Source organism: Mobula birostris, chromosome 3, assembly GCF_030028105.1.
Source record: "Mobula birostris isolate sMobBir1 chromosome 3, sMobBir1.hap1, whole genome shotgun sequence".
Lineage (NCBI taxonomy): Eukaryota > Metazoa > Chordata > Chondrichthyes > Myliobatiformes > Myliobatidae > Mobula > Mobula birostris.
Window position 1 is genome coordinate 87,686,462 of NC_092372.1, and position 18,661 is coordinate 87,705,122.

At 42.0% G+C, this 18,661-nt stretch overlaps 1 protein-coding gene across 10 annotated transcripts in view; it reads left to right on the forward strand.

Annotated features, from left to right (window-relative positions):
• ldb2a (LIM domain binding 2a) overlaps window positions 1–18,661 on the forward strand; it is a 542,321-nt gene that overhangs the window by 492,903 nt on the left and 30,757 nt on the right. The gene's annotated exons all lie outside the window — the stretch shown is intronic.

An 18,661-nucleotide genomic window follows, 5' to 3' on the forward strand; every position in this document is an offset into this window, starting at 1 on the left:
GTCCCAAATAAACAAAGGGAATCCTGGCTATTTTCTCAATTTTAGATAAAGCTGCAAGACTTAGATGAAGGTCAGACTGCATTTTATGAGTTATTAATGTAGAAAAACAAGTAATTGCAAAGAGTTCACAAACTTTTTCTTGCAAGCTATAGTAATGAGAAGAGGGCATGCCCTGGATGGTCAAGGTCCTTTATGAGGACCCTCTTCTTGATGCATCACTTTTTGAAGATACCCTAATTTAGTATCACTAAGTTATGATATACAATAGAGTAATCAGCATAGAAATGTAGAATTTGTAAGTAGGTACCATGCACAATCCTGATTTGATGGAGACAGACGTGAGAAGCACGGAGGAACATCTGGAGAAACTTCTGAAATGCCCGCTTCACTGCTGCTGCTACTGTGCGATGGAGAATCTCTGGAGGGGAAGGCCCCAAATCCTCGGCTTTGCCTATTGCCTGTTGCCGGAGCCGGGGCCGGGGTTGAAGCGCTCGGCAAAGATGGTGCTCGGTGCTTGGTGTCAGAGGGCTGGTCAGAGGCTCGAAGTTTTTGAACGGACTCAAGAGTCGGCTGTGGTCGGGTGCTTCCAGGGTGCTGCATCGGCAAGTTTGCGGCACTGGAAGCTCATGGCAGGGAGAGTTTTTCTTCCTTTTACTGTCTGCATGAGATGATGGGACTTTTGAGAGACTTTGAGACTTTTTTTTTACAGTGCTCATGGTCTGTACTTTATCAAATTACGGTATTGGTTTGCACTGTTGTAACTATATGTTATAATTATGTGGTTTTTGTCAGTTTTTCAGTTGGTTTGTCTTGTGTTTCTGTGATATCATTCTGGAGGAACATTGTATCATTTCTTAATGCATGCATTACTAAATGACAATAAAAGAGGACTGCGTGTCCTCATAATCTAAAAATGTTTATCTATATATGATATTTGGGGGAGGGTTTGAATCACTTAACCATTTTGAAACCACAAGAAGGAAGCTTTAGTAATTTGTTTATCATCATCATCATGTGCCATGTGTCTCATGGTGTGGGCGATCATGGTCTTCCATCTGTCTTTAATCTGAGAAGTTCTAATAAGCTCTTCAAAACTTATGTTCAAACCTTTCTTTCCCCAGTACCTGTCCCTAAAATTTCAGCTATCATTTCCTCATTTATTACTTTGTCTTTCCACGATATTTTCATTGTTCTCCACAAAAACCACATTTCTGCAGCTTCGAGTCTTCCCTCATTTTGCTTTGATATTGTCCAACATTCGCTTTCATATGTTAGTGTGGAATGAATGTAGCACTGCAACACTTTGTTACGTGCATGAATAGATTATTTTTCTAGATAATGTTGAAATTTGTAACAAGAAATTTCCAAAATTTGATTACAGAATAACTAAAGTGGCAGGTCTGAAAATAGAAAGCTAGTGAACACCAGTGCAAGTAATGAAGTTGACAATCATTCCATTGATAGAAGCCTCAGCCTAGATGGTGGACACGGGTGAAAATAAATAGTTTTAATGGGGTTTGGTGTCATATTTTATACTTAGAACAGTTGTCTGTGTTAAGGTCGGCTGCAAGTATACTTGGTGCCATTGATTTCTCCAGAAAAGAATTAATTATCCTAAAGCCACTACTGCGTTCAAGCTCACCAATAAATCATCTGCAAATGATTGAGTTCTTCATCATTTTAATTGTAGCAAATTACAAGCATGCAAGACTGTTTTTCCATATTCCAAAATATGGAACAGGATTGCTATTTCCTCTGATCCATTTTTTTAAATGTTAACTCTGGAATATGAAAGGAATATTTGTACCTGAACTCAGCATCACCATAGGCTGCATACTCATTTTATGTTTGACTACTTCAATGCATCACTTCGCTTTTTGTGAAGTGTTTGCAGTATCTTATAACATAATTACTTCATCTACTTCCACCTCCGAAAACAGCTGTATCTCTTGGCTCTGCTGAAGTGTATAACTATTTACCAGAGGGAGAATCAGGTGTTGTTCTCTGTTCTGTAAATATTATTATTTGATGGCATGTCTGGGACCAAAATTCAGCTAATGGAAATCAATCCTCTTGATGCAGGCACAAGAGACCAAAGATACTGGAACCTGGAGCAAAAACAAACTGCTGGAGTAACTTACTGAGTCAGGCAGCATCAACGGAGGGAAATTAATAGTCAACATTGTTTCAGGTCGAGACCCTTCTCTGGACTGGAGGATAAAGGATCTCAAACCAAAACAATGTTGACTATTGATTTCCCTCCATAGATGCTGCCTGACTCACAAAGGTCTTCCAACAGTGTGTATTTGCATTCATTTGGTATGTAGCTCTGCATCTCAACTTGCTTTTTTTCTTGGATGAATGGACTTTTCATGCCATTGTGTAAAAATGTTCCCAACAACTATTCACTTAAATTTTATCTTAATGTTGCATTTAATGGTAGCTTAGACAAACTTTCTAAATCCAGCATTCTTAACCGTTACTCTATTTTTGCAAATAATAGCTCCCTTATGTTCTGAAATAAAAGTAGTGCTCAAATAAGATATTGTAGATTTTATAACTTCACATTGTAAATTCTAAATGAGGTGAAGAGTGCTCATTTTCCAACATACAGGATTTATATTGTAGATGGTAGATTAGTATTTATATTTATTTAAATAATACTCATTCAGTTTTGCTAAACGTGATATAACTTGAATGCTAAAGTTCATGACTGAAAGTTACTGATAATTCACCTGGTGGTTCTTGACATAGAAATAAGAGCTTAAATGTTTTCAGAACACTTGAGAACTATTGCTGGGTCACAGAATGTCTCATGCTGTCATCTGGCTACCAGTGGATTTCAACTTTCAGTGAGATTGGTACCTATGAATCACTGCTGGATCAATTTGATTTATCTATTTGGTGAACAATTCCCTTCTATGGTGCAAAGAGCACGGAATATCAAAAACGGAGTTCATCTCGGATGCTCTGTGCATAAAGGCTTGGCTTTCACCAGCGATGACTGCAAAGGTTATTTACTTAGAGAATGGAGAGACAAACTCTGTAACATACTGTATGTCAATAAAATGGAAATAAGATTTTTTTAAAAAGGCAAAATTTAGTATTTCAGCAACAAAACAATTTTTTCTGTTTCTTATCAAAGGTGAATAACCAATGAGCTACCTTTGAAGTTGAGAGGGGAATTCTGTCTTTGATTTTTACTTTAAAAACTCCTTGTTGTTGAATGGAAGAAAAATCCATCGACATTATTGTCTTGAGAACTAGTTGGGCTTTATGCCAACTACCATGTAGGATTTCAAATAGGCTTGTTTACAAGAAAGAAGTCATGTTTGTTTTAATAGTTTTAGTTATTTTACACCTATTAATGAAGAGCTAGCTTGTTTTCTATTCTTCTCACCAAGATTGTGGTGTTTATGGTAAATGAAGGAGAAATATGCTTTGTTGTTTTCTTCCAAGAATAGATTGACTAAATGACTGTGACTTTCTATTAATTGTATCAAAATGTCATTCATAACTCAAAATCTTGCCTGAAGATCTGGTGTTATTGGAGAAAAGAAAAAAAAGGAGGTAAAATTAGATAATTGGAAGCTACAATGACCTTGTCAGTTGGAATACTGGCCTATTGACTACTTCTGTATAGGTGTACATTAACAAGTGGATGTTTTCCAAGGGCAATACATTAATATGATATTAACCTTGCAGTCTCGGGAATTTAAACTGGACACTTAACAAAGCAATTTTTGTTTGGACAAATGACATATCTTCTGCATAACATACGTACATAATAACATTGGTTGTTATACAGGGCTTATGCAGAGCATTGCCCAAAGTTAGGTCATGTTATTTCTAGGTGGAAGAATCATTTTATCAGTCTCCATTGAATGTGCATTTATTTGTAGTTGTGTGATTGAAAAGGCCATTCACACATCTTTCCCAACTACAGAACCTTATGAAAACTGATTCTAAATCACATTCTTACAGAGCATAAAGACTTAGGTCCTTTACCAGTTCACTGTTAAAACCACTCATCACATATGCTTTTGTGGTGGGCTTGCTGCATGAACTGGAGCTGTCCCAGTCAGGCGTCAGGTATGTACAATGGCAGCTAGAGACCCTGAGGGAACAAAGGTCTCTCATCCACTGATCTTCTCAGCCCAGAGTCCAAAGATCTCCTTATTTCTATTTTACTCTTTTTGAGAATCAATATCTTTAGAAGGCTGAGGTTTATTGTGATAGAGACATAAGACCAAAAGATATAGGAGCAGAATTAGGCCATTTGGACTATTGTGTCTACTCTGTCATTTCATCATAACTGATCCATTTCCCTCTCAACCCCAATCTCCTGCCTTCTCCCCGTAACCCTTCATGCCCTGACCAATCAAGAATTATCAACTTCTGCCTTAAATATACCAAATGGCTTGGCCTCCACAGCTGCCTGTGGTAACGAATTCCACAGATTCACCACCCTCTGGCTAAAGAGATTCCTCCTCATCTACATTCTAAATGGAGGTCCCTCCATTTGGAGGCAGTGTCCTCTGGTCCATATCCACATCCACGCTATTGAGGCCGTTCAACATTCAATGAGCTCTCCCCTCGTTCTTTTGAATTCCAGTGAGTATAGGCCTAGAGCTCTCAAATGCTCCTCACATGATAACCCTTTCAACCCCAGAATAATTTTCATTCCCCTCCTTTGAACCCTCTCCAATATTAGCACGCCTTTTCTTAGATAAGGGGACCATAACTACTCACAATACTCCAAATGAAACATCAGTGCCTTATGTAGCCTCAGCATTGCATCCTTGTTTTTATATTCTAATCCTCTCAAAATGAATACTAACATTACATTTGTCTTCCTCACCATTGACTCAGCCTGCAAACTAACCTATAGGGAATCCTACACAGGAACTCCCAAGTCCCTTGCACCTCAGACTTTTAAGTTTTCTCACCATTAGTACATTGCAGTACTTCTCTGCGGACAAGACAAATGTCCATGACTTTCCATAAATGGTTTCCAACACTCCTTATCTGGACTGCTTCGCTTGTGCAAGTTAAGATCACTCTTATCTTTGTATCCTGATCATTGATTCATTCCAAGTAGTAGAGGTAGATATTTACTGCTCAAATACACAGTTTGTAGCTCATCACATCATTAGAAAGATCGCTGATTCTCCCTGCCCAAGAAAAAAAATTCTTTTTACTATTCATTCATTGAAGGATATAAGGGTGAGTTTCATAAGCTGGAGCTACAGATCAAGCATAGGGTAGAACAGACATGATTGAGCACCCCACATCCATGGATTTCATGCCTCAGACTACAGGTCAGCATGAATTCACCAGGATTGTGAGCTTCCTCAAGATTTGTGTGATGATCTCAATTTCCCAAATGTTGCCCTCCTGGTTTCATAGCTTAACTTAGGTCACCATGAATTGTAAGGACTTCCATTCATGAACATATGAGTTCTGGTCAACCATGAGAAGAATTTTTTTTGATTAATGTCTGGTATCTACATAATGCCTATATTGTTAGGCAGCCCTTGACAGCTCCCATGTTTTAGAATGTGTACATCCCTGAGGGCTGGATCTTGAGAGATGAAGGCTATTCCCATTTACCCTGGTTTCCAATTCCTCTCCAAGCTCCTGCAGCTGCAGCCTCTGATGAAAGGTGTAGCATCATCAGCAGTCTGGTGGAGAACACCTTCGCTCTCCTTAAAATACAAATCTTTCCTCTTACTGTCTTGTACTTTGTTGTTTTATGCTGCCTCCTACACAGCCCAGCCAGTGGGAGTGCTGGGCCTTTGCAATAGAAGCAGAAGGTCGGCAACATCGTGCAGGGCGGGTGCTAGAAGCTGAGGATCAGACTTGCAGCACTAAAGTGAGGATCCTTCTAAACATGCCGACAAGGACAAAGGACGTGCTTGCAAGTCCTCTAGAATTCCTTGTTCTAAGTCCAAACATGGAGATTTACTCGCCCCAAAGCATTGAACAAAATGTGAGAAATTAGTATAACATGTCCACTCTCCCTTAGGATTCTAATGGACATCTAATGTGGGTGCTACTGAAAGACATTTGTCTTGTCTGCAGAGAAAGGTTGCAGTGTAACAGTACTAAGTTCAGCGATTATAATCACAACCCACACAACCATCCTTTTTGTGGAAGCATTTGACAATGTAAATTCTCATATATGGATGTTGCCATTTTAAGCCAAGATTACTTTGCACTGGCATGAATTAGCACAGGTGAAAAGCATAATTCACTCCTTCTGAATTAATCTATGTTGGACATGAATTACTCACATTTTGCACCTAAAGCATCTTTATACAATTGATCTTTCCGCATTTGTAACAAGATACAGACCAGCCAGACTGTTACAATCATAACCAATACAATATAACTCAATACTAATTATCAATCCCATTCACAGATTAGATGGGAACTAGAGTGATTGGGCTGAGGATGGGGCAGTTGGCATACAAGCGGAGGCAGTGTGTAGCAAGACTGTCAGGAAGGACAGGCAGATGATAGGGCAAAATTGCAGTCAGTGGAATATGTTGCCGTGTAACATCGGGACAAAATTGAAAAGAGCAACAGGACTGAAGGTAGTTTCGATTTGAATGCATACTGTATACAGAATAAGGTAGATGATATTGTAGCACAGTGAGAGATTGGTAGGTATGATGTGGGCATCACTGAATTGTGGCTGAAAGAAAACCATAAATGTGAACTAAGCATTAAGAATACACATTGTATCAAAAGGACAGGCAAGTAGGCAGAGGGGGTGGGGTGACTCTGTTGGTAAAAATAAATCTCTTAGAAAGAGATAACATGGAATCGAAGGATGTAGAATCTTTGTGAGTAGAGTTAAGAAACTACAAGGGTAAAAAGGTCCGGATGAGAGTTATATACAGGCCTCCGAACAGTAGCCAGGATGTGGACTACAATATACAATGGGAGATAAAAAACACTTGTCAAAAAGGCAATGTTGCGATAGTCATGGGGGATTTCAGTATGCAGGTAGATTGGGAAAATCAGATTGGTGCTGGATCCCAAGGGAGAGAATTTGTAGAATGCCTAGAAGGTGGCTTTTTAGAGTGGCTTGTGGTTGAGACCACTTGGGGAAAGGTTATTCTGGATTGGGCCACAAACAAGAGAAAATCTGCAGTTGCTCGAAATACAAAACAACACATACAAAATGCTGAGGGTACTCAGCAGATCAGGCAGCATCTATGGAAAAGAGTGAACAGTCAATATTTCAGGCCAAGACCCTTCATTGGGACTGGAAAGGAGAGGGAGAAGTCAGAGTGAGAAGGTGGAAGAAGTACAAGGTGGCAGGTGACAGGTGAAACCAGAGAGGGGAGGACATGATGTAAAGAGTTGGGAATTTGATTGGTGCAAGTCATAAAGGGCTGGAGAAGGGGGATTCTGATAGGAGAGGGCAGAAACCATGGAAAAAAGGGAAGGGGAAGAAGCACCGGGGGAGGTGATGGGTAGATAAGGAGACCCTCCACCTTGTACTTCTTTCTCCCTTCCCCCACCTTCTTACTCGGGCTTCTCCCCTTCCTTTCCAGTCCTGATGTGGGGTCTTGGCCCAAAACATTGACTGTTTACTCTTTTCCATAGATGCTGCCAGGCCTGCTGAGTTCCTCCAACATTCAGTGTGAGTTATTCTGGATTGGGTATTGTGTAATGCACTGGATTTGATTAGGGAACTTCAATTAAAAGAAACATTAGGACAGAGTGATCATAATATGACAGACTTCGCCCTGCAATTTGAGAGGAACAAACTAAAGTCAGATGTATCAGATTACAGTGAAGAAAAGGGAATTATAGAGGCATAAGAGTGGAGCTGGCCAAAGTTTCTTGGAAGGGGACACTAACAGGAATGACAGCAGAACAGCAGTGGCTGGAGTTTCTGGGAGAAATTCAGAAAGACACACCCACAGATGAAGTGGTATTCTAATGAGAGGATGAGGTAACCGCGGCTTACAAGGGAAGTCAAATACAACACAAAACCAAAAGAGAGGGCATATAATAGAGCAATCATTAGTGAGAATTAGAGGTTTGGGAAACTATTAAAAATCAACAAAATGCAACTAAAAAAGAGATAAGGAGGGAAAAGATAAAATATAAAGGTTGGTTAGCCAATAATGTCGAAGAGGATACTAAAAGGTTTTCAGATTTATAAAGAGTAAAAGAGTAGATATCACAGGGGTCCCTGACCTTTTTTGCACCGTGGACCAGTTTATTATTGACAATATTCTTGTGGACCGGCTGACCGGTGGGGTGGGGGGGGGGGGGGGTGGTGTTCAAGTAGGGTTGCCAACTTCCTCACTCCCAAGTAAGGGTCAGAAGTAGCAGTTAAATATGGGACACTTGTGTTTACCCCGAGAAAGACCACCATGATCATGAAGCCCTGCACAGGCACCTGTGTGCGCATGCATGTACGTGCCGATTTTTTTCTACAAATCGGTTTTGGCTTAATCTTCCCGATTCTGTTAAGTGAAACTACACTGTACATACATTATTTCTACTTTATATAGGCTGTGTATTTAGCATATCATTCCTGCTTTTACTATATGTTAGTGTTATTTTAGGTTTTATGTGTATGATTTGGTAGGTTTTTTTTGGGTCTGGGAACGTTCAAAAATTTTTTCCATATAAATTAATGGTAATTGCTTCTGCGCTTTACACCATTTTGGCTTACGAATGGTTTCATAGGATCGCTCTACCTTAGCAGGGGAAATACGGGACAAGGGCGATCCCATATGGGACAAACCAATTTAGCCCAATATACAGGATGTCCCGGCTAATACGGGACAGTTGGCAACCCTATGTTCAAGTTCAACAGTGTGTGACAGGGAGTGAGGAAAGGTGCAGCTGACCCATATCGTTCATATCGCCAAATCATATTGTTTCCTCGCACATGCTTTGCGGCCCAGTGGCTGGGGACCGCTAGAAAATGTTGCTAGAGAGGTAGTAGTGGGGGATAAGGAAATGGTAGGCAAACTAAATACAGTGCTGTGCAAAAATCTTCAGTAGATATATATATATATGTGTGTGTGTGTATATATATAGAGCTAGGGTGCAAAAGATTTTTCCACAATACTGTTATTTGTCAATATGGCACGGAGAGAGGGTTTGTAAGTCAGGCAAGATCAAAGGATGCTAGGAATAGCAAGGGGTTTAGGACAGGTGGCATTGAAGAAATGTCAGGGCATAAGGTGGTATGGGTGCAGACACAAACCATGCCCTGAGACACCAGGCAAGATAATTTGATTCCAAACAGTTGTTTTTTTTCAGTCACTATAGAATGTCTCTCTGATGCTTCCTGCTCCCTCCCCTCTCCCTACCCCTTTTCCTAATGATGAAAGCCCTCTCCCTGCCCCCTTCCCATTCTCAGTTCACAACAGAGACCCATATCAGAATCAGGTTTATCATTACTCACATATGTCATGAAATTAGTTTTTTTTTGGTGGCAGCAGTACAGTGCAAAACATAAAATTACAATAGTACTCTGTAAAGGTCTTAGGCACTCTAGCTATATATATGTACTTTTGCACAGTACTGTAAGTATTCTGCATCTGTTTTTGTTGTGGGAGTATGCTAGAGTTTCAAGAATATCAGAGGGCAGAATTGAGTGTAATTATTATTACCAGGGAGAAGGTGCTTGGGAAGGTGATAGGTTTGAAGGTTGATAAGTCACCTGAACCAGTCGGACTACACTCCATGGTTCTGAAAGAGGTAGCTAAAGAGAGTTTGGAGGCATTAGTACTGATCTTTAAAGAATCACTGGATTCTGGCATGGCTCTGGAAGACTAGAAAATTACAAATGTCACTCCATTCTTCAAGAAGGGAGGGAAGCAAATGAAAAGAAATTATAGGCCAGTTAACCTGATCTCAGTGATTGGTAAAATTTTGGAGTCAATTGCTAAGGATGAGGTCTCAAGGTGCTTGGAGGCACATGATAAAATAGGACAAAGTTAGCATGGTTTCCTTAAGGGAAAAACTTGCCTGACAAATCTGTTGTAATTCTTTGAGGATATAGCAAACAAGATAGACAAAGGAGAATCAGTGGATTTTGTGTACTTGGATTTGCAGTAGGGCTTCGACAAGGTGCCACACATGAGGCTGCTTAACAAGGTCAGAGTCCATGGTATTACTGGACAGATACTAGTATTGATAGAGGAGCATTTTCTGGTTGGCTGCCTCTGAATAGTGGCGGGGTTTGTGTTGGGAGCACTTATTTTTATGTTATATGTTAATGATTTGGATGACGGAATTGATCGCTTTGTGGCCAAGTTTGCAGATGATATGTAGATAGGTGGAGGGCTAGGTAATGTGGAGGAAGCAGGGAGTTTGCAGAATGACTAAGACAGATTAGGGGAATAGGTAAAGAAGTGGCAAAAAGAACACAGTGTCAGGAAATGTATGGTCATGCACTTTGATAAAAGGAACAAAAGCATAAACTATTTTCTAAATGGGCCAAAAATTCAAAAATCCAAAATGCAAAGGGACTTGGGAATCCTCTTGCAGGATTTCCTAAAGGTTCACTTGCAGGTTGAGTTGGTGATGAGGAAGGGAAATGCAGTGTTAGCATTCATTTCGCGAGGTCTAGAATGAAAAAAGTAATGATGTAATGCTGAGGCTGTATAAGGCACTGGTGAGGCCTCAGTTGAGGATTGTAAACAGTTTTGGGCCCCTTATCTAAGAAAGGATGTGCTGACATTAGAGAGGGTTCAGAGAAGGTTCACAGGAATCACTCTGGGAGTGAAAGCATTATCATATGAGGAGCATTTGATGGCTCTGGGCCTGGATTCACTGTTATTTAGAAGAATGAAGAGGGATCTCATTGAAACATATTGAATGTTGAAAGGCCTAGATAGAGTGCATGTGGAAAGGATGTTTCTTATAGTCAGGGAGTCTAGAACCAGAGGGCACAACCTTAGAATAGAAGGACGGTCATTTAGAACGGCGATGGGGAGGAATTTCTTTAGCCAGAGGCAGTTTATTTAAGGTGGAGGTTGATAGGTTCTTGATTAGTCAGGGTATGAAGGTTACAGGGAGAAGGCAGGAATATCAGGTTGAGAAGGATAATGGATCAGCCATGATAAAATGGCAGGGCAGAATGGCCTGATTCTGCTCCTATCTCTTATGGTCTTATTAAGTGAGGCAATTCAAATTTTAGTAAATGCCGTTTAGTATCGCCATTGAGTGAAATTAAAAAATATATTCAAGGAATAAATATATTCTTTGAATAAGATTAGTTGCTCTAAGGTTTGAAACAAGAATTGAAGATGCATAGCAGTGCCATCAATTAGTATCCCAGATTTGCTGCTGACAATGGGTGCTGTTTCTTTAGACTTGAAATCGTATGGCATTGAATCAGGTCCTTCGATCCAACTTATCCTTGGCAGCCATGTTGCTCATTATTTGGTGCATTGCCCTCAAAACTGCTCTTTTCCATGTACTTAACAATGTTTCTTAAATGTTGCTAATGTGCCTACACACAGGTACTGTAGTGGCTACACATTGTTGCAATGAGCGGGGGATGGGAGCGGACCCAAGCGCAGGACACAGACACACAGGTAGAATAAACAGAAATGTATTTATTGATAGCTACTAAGAAGGCCAGGGAGCGAGGATAAAAAGCCAACATGGATATAAACATTGGATAACAAACTGGTAAAACCTGGACTTGGACTTCGGCTCGGACACGGAGCCTGGACTTGGACTTGGACTCAGACACAAAGCCTGGACTTGGACTCGGAACCTGATCTTGGAATTGGACTTGGACATGGAACCAGGTCTTAGACTTGGACCTGAACACGGAGCCGGGACCTGGACTTGGGCTCGGACACAGAGCCTGGACTTAGACTCGGAATTGGAACCTGGGCTCGAACACAGAGCCAGGACTTAGACTTGGACTTGGACTAGGACTCAGAACAACAAAACAACAACAGTCCATTCGAGTAGCGGCCAACAGCCTGCTTACTGAGCAGGATACGAGACAACAAAACAACGACAGTCCATTCGAGTAGCGGCAAACGGCCTGCCTACTCAGCTGGATACGAGATGACAAAACAACGACAGTCCATTTGAGTATCAGCATCGGCCTGCCTACTCAGCTGGATACGAGACGACGAAATCCAAACCATGACAGTCCATTCGAATCTTAGCTCGGAGAAGCGGTCACTGGCCAGCAAATCCCAGCTGGCCATGGGAACAGCAGAATTCGTACCTTTGGCTCGGAGTGGCGGCAAACAGCTGGCAACTCAGCTGGATACAAAAACGACCAAGTCCACAAAGCAACCCCGGGCACCCGAGCCACTTAGAGTACACAATTCTCGGCAGCTCCAGGACGAGCATAGCCACACTGGCTATGGTGACGAACCAGCAGCGAGTAGATGTAAGCCGGAGTCTTTATGCTACCGGTTCGAATGAGGATCAGGGGCCCTAATCAAGGAGCCCAGTGGAACACGAGGAAAGGAAATTAACTGAAATGACGAGTCAACAGACTGGACCGTGACACACATTGACCCAGATTTTCAAGTTCAGGTTTAATTATCATTCAACTATACATGAAGAAAGCCAGACAAAACAGTATTCCTCCAGGGCCAAGATGCGAAACATATTACCAACAGCACACAGCACACTGAACATCGCACCCCTAGCACAAATGGAATTTCAATGGAATTATCACTTCTGGGGCACCTAGGGGCAACTCGAGTGGCAGCAGTACTCTCAATGGATACGATTAAATATTCTTGTTTCAGCCTGATATAGCTAAAAAGCACAATTGCTTCCAAGGTCAGTACAGTCAACAAAGATGTCTTAATGCGTTTAAACAAACTATCGCTGCTTAAAACTGACAAAAACAACTCTGACTGTGGATGTAAGTGCCCACAGAGGAATCGTGGCTGTACATCGGGATTACAAGTGCATTTGAGGAAATGGGGTTTTAAACTCCTAATACTGACTATCTTGCTGGCAAACGTGCAGTCTCTGGTGAATAAAATTGATTATTTCAGAGCTAGGGTACTGAATCAGAGGGACATTAGGACCGCATGTGTCCTTTGTTTCACGGAATCCTGATTAACCCCTTCTGTACCAGATGCAGCGATTTAGATCGACAAGTTTACTATACACCGTCAGGATAGATCTATAGAGTCTCAAAAGCAGAGGTGGAAGAGTATGCCTCATGATCAACTCTTCTTGGTGCACAAATATATCAGTGATGTCCCAATTCTGCTCACCAGACCTGAAGTATCTAGCAGTCAAGTGCCGTCCTTTTTACCTACCACAGGAGTTCTCTGCGGTCACTTTGGTGGCAGTATACATGTGTTGGCGCATGGCCAAGTGGTTAAGGTGTCGGTCTAGTGATCTGAAGGTCGCTAGTTTGAGCCTCAGCTGAGGCAGCGTGTTGTGTCGTTGAACGAGGCACTTAAACACACATCGCTCTGCGACGACACTGGTGCCAAGCTGTATGGGTCTTAGTGCCCTTCCCTTGGACAACATTGGTGGCGTGGAGAGGGGAGACTTGCAGCATGGGCAACTGCCAGTCTTCCATACAACCTTGCCCAGGCCTGCGCCCTGGAAACCTTCCAAGGCACAAATCCATGGTCTCACGAGACTAACGGATGTCTATATACATTCCACCTCAGACCAATGTCAATCAGACTTTAGATGATCTGAGCAATGGGATCAACATGTATGAAACAGCACATCCTAATGCCCTCACCATTGTTTTGTGAGATTTTAACTAGGCCAGTCTGAAAAAAATCACTAAGCAATTACCATCAACAAATCACCTGCAATACCAGAGGAAACAACACACTGGACCATTGCTACACCACCATCAAGAATGCCTACCGTGCAATTCCACGCCCTCACTTTGGGAAGACTGATCACCTGGCTGTACTTATACTCCCTGAGTATAAGCAGAGACTGAAGACTCCAGGACCAGTAGTGAGAACCAAGAAGGTATGAACAAGGGAAGCACAGGAGCACCTACAGGACTGCTTTGAATTGGTAAACTTGACTGTATTCAGGGATTCATCTTTGAACCTGGTTGAGTAAGCTGCAGTTGTTACTGACTTCATTAAAACCTGTGTGGATGAGAGTGTGCCTACAAAGACACTGCACATTGCCAAACCAAAGCTGTGGATAAACCAGGAGGTACGTCATCTGCTGAAGGCTAGATCTGTAGCGTTCAAGTCTGGCGATCCAGGCCTGTACCAGAAAATCAGGTATGATTTACGCAGGGCTATTTCAAGGGCGAAGAGACAATTTCGAATGAGGTTGGAGGTAACATCGGATGCACAACAACTCTGGCAGGGCTTGCAAGACATTACTTACGACAAAGCGAAACCCAATAGCATGAATGGCAGCAATGCTTCATTGCCAGATGAACTCAACACCTTCTATGCCCTCTTTGACAGGGAGAATACAACAACAGCTGTGAAGATCCCTGCTGTACCTGATAACCCTGTGACCTCTGTCTCAGAGGCCGATGTTAGACTGTCTTTAGAGAGAGTGAACCCTCGCAAGGCGGAAGGTTCCAATGGAGTACCCGGTAAGGATCTGAAAACCTGTGCTAACCAAGTGGTGGGAGGATTCAAGGACATTTTCAACCTTTCACTGTTATGGGTGGAAGTTCCCACTTGTTTCAGAAAGGCAACAATTATACCAGAGCCTAAGAAGAATAACATGAGCTGCCTTAATGAAAATCACCCGGTAGCACTCACATCAACAGTGATGAAATGCTTTGAGAAGTTGGTCATGACTAGACTAAACTCCTGCCTCAGCAAGGACCTGGACTCATTGCAATTTGCCTATTGCCACAATAGGTGAATGGCAGATGCAATCTCAATGGCTCTTCACACAGCTTTAGACCACCTGGACATCACAAACACCTATGTCAGGATGCTGTTCATCGACTATAGCTCAGCATTTAATACCATCATTCCCACAATCCTGATTGAGAAGTTGCAGAACCTGGGCCTCTGTACTTCCCTCTGCAATTGGATCCTCAATTTTCTAACCGGAAGATCACAATCTGTGCAGATTGATGATAACATATCCTCCTTGCTGACGATCAACACTGCCGCACCTCAGGGGTGTGCGCTTAGCCCACTGCTGTACTCTTTATATACCCATGACTGTGTGGCTAGGCATAGCTCAAGTACCATCTATAAATTTGCTGACAATACAGCCATTGTTGGTAGAATCTCAGGTGGTGATGAGAGGGTGTACAGGAGTGAGATATGCCAACAAGTGGAGTGGTACCACAGCAACAATCTGGCACTCAATGTCAGTAAGACAAAAGAGCTGATTGAAAGAGCTTCAGGAAGGGTAAGACAAAAGAACACATATGAATCCTCATAGAGGGATCAGAAGTGGAGAGAGTGAGCAGTTTCAAGTTTATAGGTGTCAAGATCTCTGAGGATCTAACCTGGTCCCAACATATTGATGTAGTTATAAAGAAGGCAAAACAATGCCTATACTTTATTAGGAGTTTGAAGAGATGTGGCATGTCAACAAATACACTCAAAAACTTCTATAGATGTATTGTGGAGAGCATTCTGACAGGCTGCATCACTGTTTAGTATGGGGGTGGGGGGGCTACCGCAGGGCCAAAAGAAGCTGCAAAGTGTTGTAAATTTAGTCAGCTCCATCTTGGATACCAGCCTACAAAGTACCCAGGACATCTTCAGGGAGCGGTGTCTCAGAAAGGCAGATTAAAGTCCTCCAGCACCTTATGGCATGCCTTTTTCTCACTGTTACCATCAGGTAAGAGGTACAGAAGCCTGAAGGCACACACTCAGCGATTCAGGAACAGCTTCTTCCCCTCTGTCATCTGATTCCTAAATGGACATTGAACCCTTGGGCACTACCTCACTTTTTTTTAATATATAGTAGTTCTGTTTTTGCACAATTCTTAATCTATTCAATATATGTATACAATGTAATGTATACTGAATAAGATTTACTTATTTATTTAATAGTTTTCTGTTTTTTCTTCTATATTATGTATTGCATTGAACTGCTTCTACTAAGTTAACAAATTTCATGTCACATGCCGGTGGTAATAAACCTGATTCTGAAATAGAACATATGGTTATGATTTCAGAAAAAGATGTAGTCACAAAAAAAAATAATATAGCCCAAGTCTCTCAGTGCCATGCCTGTATCCTGGTCCAGCTTGTTCTTCCACCCATCAAACACTGCGGAGCAGCATCAAGCTAACACCGGAGGGCAGCCAACAGGGATGGGAGAGGCCGGCCCCCAACCCAAGTACAGATTCCAGCACATCCGCAGGGGCTCTCCCACACCGCTTTAGCATCTCTTGTCCTGGTCAGCTGCAACAGGCAACCCACAGCATGGCCTACTCCTCCCTACAACCGTGGCAACACATCTCCCCCATTGTTGGTCTCGCCAATGAACCAGTGAATGGGACTTGCAGTATTCTACATCAGGGGTCCCCAACCTTTTTTGCACTGCGGACCGGTTTAATATTGACAATATTCTTGCAGACCGGTGGACTGGCCGACCCGTGGGGGGAAGGGTTGCCGACGGACAAGAGTAGCAGTCAAATACGTTGTGCTTACCTCGAGAAAGACTACAATGACCATGAGGCCATGTGCGGTAACCAGTGCGCGGTCACCAGTGCGCATGCGCGTACATGTAACATGCCGAATTTTCTCTACAAATCGTTTTTGGTGATTCTGTCGGGAGGGGGAGGGGTGTTAATCACGACCGGAATATAGGTGATAAATTGCTAATACACTCAATTTTGTTTCTAAAAGGGTTTATCTAACGAATTTAATATTAAACACACAGCGCATATTTTCCTCGCATGAATATAGTGATGTCAATTATCAGGGGAGGACGGGGGAGCTTGAAGTAAGTATTGAACGAACTTCCATTAGAAGTGGTAGTGGCAGGTTCGATATTATCATTTAACGAAAAATTGGATAGCTATATGGACAGGAAAGGAATGGAGAGTTATGGGCTGAGTGCAGGTCGGTGGGGCTAGGTGAGAGTAGCGTTCGGCACGGACTAGAAGGGCAGAGATCGCCTGTTTCTGTGCTGTAATTGTTCTGTGGTTATATAAGTAAGTCAATAGCATCGTAACATTTTAAGTAACGTTTGGACGTTAAACACACAGCACATATTTTCCCCGTTTGAACATAAAAAATCATTGCAACACACCAATATCGGTGAATCAGTGGGAGCCCTGGGCTTCTTTTCCTGCAACAAGACGGTCCTATCGAAGGGTGATGGGAGACAGCGATACTTGAACGGGGTTCCTTATGTCCAGTCTATTCTGCAATTTAGTTTTCGTTTCATTCATTGCAGAGATATGTTGGAAATGGAAGCAACGTTTTCATTACTTTCGTGGCTACCTCAGGATATTCAGCCTTGACTTTGATCCAGAATGCCGGCAGAGATATTATGTCAAACATACTTTTCAGCCTGCCGTCATTTGCAAGCTCAAGGAGTTGATCTCCTTCTCGCACTGACATGGATGACGCGTGGGTAATAACCTCGCATGCGTTCAAGCTCAACAGTGCGTGACAGGGAATGAGGAAAGGTTCTGCTGACTTATATCACCAAATCATATCGTTTCCTCATGGCCCGGTAGCACATGCTTTGCGGCCCGGTGGTTGGGGACTGCTGTTCTACATTACCAATGTCCTATAGGATCACAAGAAGAACATCCAAGACAATCATTTGCACTCTACACTGTGCAATGGTACACGGCAAGTCCAGCTGAATAATGGTACTGAATACGTTCAGCTCCATCACTATTGAGCAATTCGCTAATGGGATAGTCCTGCAGTACTTGATGTTCTTAGTATCCAACAGCAACTTGCAATTGTAAAAAAAAGACATACAAGACGAAAAAATACCCCGTTGATTGGACCTGGAGTGGCTATAGCCTTTCTCTTGGTTCTCCAGTTTCCTCTCACAAAGATGTGGTGGAATATTAACTGGTCACTGCAAACTGTCCCTGCTATAGGTGGGTGGCTGGAGAATGGGGGTTGGGGTTAAGGAGATTTGATTGGCGTATGAGAGAGAATAGGTTACAGGGAAATGGTTAATGTGGTTTCTCTGAGAGTTGGCATAAACACGATGGGCTGTTTCCATTTTGTTAAAAAAATATAAGCTTTGTTGGCAATCTATACTTGCTCCTCAGATATCATTTGTCTGCATTTTTCCCCTTTTTCCTTTCATCAAATTTAAAAGTGAAAGCTGACCAAATATGTATTTTCATGTTTTGTTTAAGACAGTAAAATAGTCTCATCATAACAGAGTGATGGTTTACAGAAGAAGTCATTCTGCTTCACATTAGTTTGGGTAATGGAATTTGCTCCTACAGAATTCACAAATTACTACCAAAAAATCTGGGATATGGAATAAAGATTTGCTCATTGAAAATTTATGTGGAACATAAGTAAATAAATAAACATTTTTTTCCAACACATATTTCTTGGTGCATGCAGAGATGATGTAGCTACATTGTGATGCTACTGCTTAGAATGGTCATAGTAGCACAATCTCTACTGTAGGGTTTGTTACTACTATTGCCACCCTTGTTCTTTCCTGGCTACTATTGCCAGAAGGCAGACAACGACTGCTTGGAATCTGCCCTGTCTTG